This window comes from Octopus sinensis, linkage group LG26 (genome assembly GCF_006345805.1).
Source record: "Octopus sinensis linkage group LG26, ASM634580v1, whole genome shotgun sequence".
Lineage (NCBI taxonomy): Eukaryota > Metazoa > Mollusca > Cephalopoda > Octopoda > Octopodidae > Octopus > Octopus sinensis.
This window is the reverse complement of record NC_043022.1, coordinates 14,304,389-14,307,967: the sequence shown is the minus strand read 5'-3', so window position 1 is coordinate 14,307,967 and position 3,579 is coordinate 14,304,389.

Genomic DNA, 3,579 nt, shown 5'->3' with positions numbered 1-3,579 from the left:
GATAGAAAGAAGGAAGATACGGTCAGAGATAGCGGGGGGTAAATGAAGATTAGAATTAACGAAACAAATGTAACTTATAATATATATAAATATAGGGATGAGTAAACGATAATAAATATGACACATAAATGTGACTGATGTCTTCTTTGAAATAGTTTATATTAAGTTGACAGCGTCTAAATAATACGACATCCATGAATGATCTGTCATGACGAAGATGATGATGATGATGATGTTGCAATGCTGACAAGAAACTGTTGCAATCGAGTTTTGTGTGTCATCAGACGGAATGGAGATAAAACATAACCCGGTTTTCTATTTATTCACATACGAAATCGATATAATTCTCGTCCCAGCGCATCTTCCTTTGTCTCTTTCTCTTTCGTTATCTATCTATTTGTCCGTCCATCCATCCATCCACATGTCACCGGACACACAGACACACATTATCTCACATCCTTCACTTGTTCAGTTCTTCTTCTTGTTTTTTTTTTATTAACCTCGGTACTTAATCTGTCGGTGTCTTTTGTCAAACACACCCAACACCGGTTGCCAAGCAGTGTTGGAGTACAATCACAGACACAAAAACGCACATATTTCATACGACGGACTTCTTTCGGTTTCCGTCAATCAAATCCACTCACAAGGCTTTGGTTGGCCCGAGGCTCATAACAAAAGACACTTGCCCAAGGTGCCACTGCACGCGGCGAGCTGGCAGAACCGTTAGCACGCCGGGCGAAATGCGTAGCCGTATTACGTCTGCCGTTGCGTTCTGAGTTCAAATTCCGCCGAGGTCGACTTTGCCTGTCATCCTTTCGGGGTCGATAAATTAAATACCTGTTTCTTTATTACCCACAAGGGGCTAAACACAGAGGGGACAAACAAGGACAGACATGGGTATTAAGTCGATTACATCGACTCCAGTGCGTAACTGGTACTTATTTAATCGACCCCGAAAGGATGAAAGGCAAAGTCGGGGTCGATAAATTAAATACCAGTTACGCACTGAGGTCGATGTAATCGACTTAATCCCTTTGTTTGTCCCCTCTATGTTTAGCCCCTTGTGGGTAATAAAAAAAAGAAGAAAAATATATAACTACTACATGTTACCCACCTCCTCCACCGACTTTGTTCTCTCGTAACATTCAGAAAAATGGATGGCGATCTTTCGTCTCTAGTAGACCTTTCCGTCGATTTCCGTAAAAAGAATTTTTTTTTTTACATATGGGCTTGCGGGAACTTTTGAAGTAATGAGAGCGAAAGAGAACTGAGAGAAAGCGATTGTATGACGAGGGAAGTTCTTTTGAAGTTACCGTGCATGGGAGCATTGATGTACATGTGTGTGTGTGTGTGTGTTTGATGGGGTGTGGGAGACAGGCAGTATGTTGTGTAAGTGAAGTGCTTCTGTTAGTGTGTGTGAAGAGACAGAGAGAGTAATGTGTCTCTTTCGCTCTCATTACTTCAAAAGTTCCCGCAAGCCCATATGTAAAAAAAATAATTTTTTTACGGAAATCGACGGAAAGGTCTACTAGAGACGAAAGATCACCAAATGGATGTTTTTTAATAGAATTTTCTACAAATACTTTTCAGATTTGTTGTGCAGATTTTTTGAAAATGTGATAAAAGTTAACGTTAGTCCGGTAACATTAAGTGAAAAAAGGCATAAGTACAGTTTAATACCCCACTGACTTTGTTGCTTCAGAAAAAGCGGATACTTTTTAATGAAACGTTTGTTTCTATTCTCTTCAATTAAGTGTATTAAAGATTTGTTGGAAAAAATTTTCCAAGGAGTTTCAAAAAACTCACAGAACCCGACATTTTCCCACCTCATAACTTTCTGGAAAATAGGCAACTGCTAAGGAAATTTTATATAAATACCTTTCAAATGGTGTAGATTACGATTATAAAGAAATTTGAAGGCAAAAGGTTTGGAAGGGGACAGGGAAGTAGTTTCCAGAAAATGGAGTTTCGGATCAGACGGCCCACATACATTCGAGTTTTGACGAGGATTTTTCCGATGTTTTTCACCAAAGTCTTCAGAATGATGGGACAGCTGTGCCAATTATGCCCATAAGGCAGCAACAATGTGGCTGTAGGTCATAACACCTGGGCAACACTGGGATACATTGCTAGTATATATATATATATATATATAGTGTAATAAATAAAATATATGCATACATACATACATATATGTACGTACCTACATCTACATGTATATATACATGCATATATAAATATATAAATATATATATATATATATATATCATCATCATTTAACGTCCGTTTTCCATGCTAGCACGGGTTGGACGGTTTGACTGAGGACTGGCGGAGCAGATGGCTGCACCAGGCTCCAATTTTGATTTGGCAGAGTTTCTACAGCTGGATGCCCTTCCTAATGCCAACCAGTCCGAGAGTATAGTGGGTGCATTTTACATGCCACCAGCATGAGGGCCAGTTAGGCGGTACTGGCAATGACCTCGCTCGAATTTTTTTACGCATGCCACCGGCACAGGTACCAGTAAGGCGACGTTGGTAACGATCATGCTCGAATGGTGCCCTTTTACATGCCACCGGCACGGAAGCCAGTTGGCTGCTCTGGCAACGATCACACTCAGATGGTGCTCTTGGCACCCTACGAGCACGGCTACGAGTGCCAGTAAGTATATATATATATATATATATATATGTGTGTGTGTGTGTATATATGTCAGTGTGCATACTCGACGGAGGGTAAGTACCTTGAGAGAAAAGTTGGACCTAAGAAGCATCAGATGTAGTGTGCAAGAGAGACGACTGCGCTGGTATGGCCATGTGGTGAGAATGGATGAGGATAGCTGTGTGGAAAAGTGCCACATCCTAGCGGTTGAGGGAACCTGTGGAAGAGATAGACCCAGGAAGACCTGGGGTGAGGTGGTGAAGCATGACCTTAGAACATTGGGCTTCACCAAGGCAACGACTAGTGACCGGGACCTTTGGAAATATGCTGTGCCTGAGAAGACTTGGCAAGCTCAAGTGAGACCATAACCCTGTGGCCTATGCCAGGGGTGTAACCAGCCCATTTATGTGTACCTTTCCTTCATTGGACACTAAATTCTGCTTGCGAAGACCTGTTGAGGCAAGTGGAATCAAAATCAAAATCAAATTTGATGACTGGCATCCGTGCTAGTGGAGCGCTAAGAGTACCATATGAGCGTGACCGTTGCCAGAGCAACAAGCTGGCCTCCATGCCAATGGCACGTAAAAAGCACCATTCGAGCGTCACCTTACTGGCACTTGTGCTGGTAGCATGTGAAAAAACACTTGAGCGAGATCGTTGCCAGTGCCGCTGGTGGCACATAAATAGCACCATTTGAGCGTGGCCGCTGCCAGTACCACCTGACTGGCCCTCATGCTGGTGGCACGTACAAGCACCCACTACACTCTTGGAGTGGTTGGTGCTAGGAAGGGCATCCAGCTGTAGAAACTCTGCCAGATCAGATTGGAGTCTGGTGCAGCCATCTGGTTCGCCAGACCTCAGTCAAATCGTCCAACCTATGCCAGCATGGAAAGCAGACGTTAAACGAAGATGATGATGAT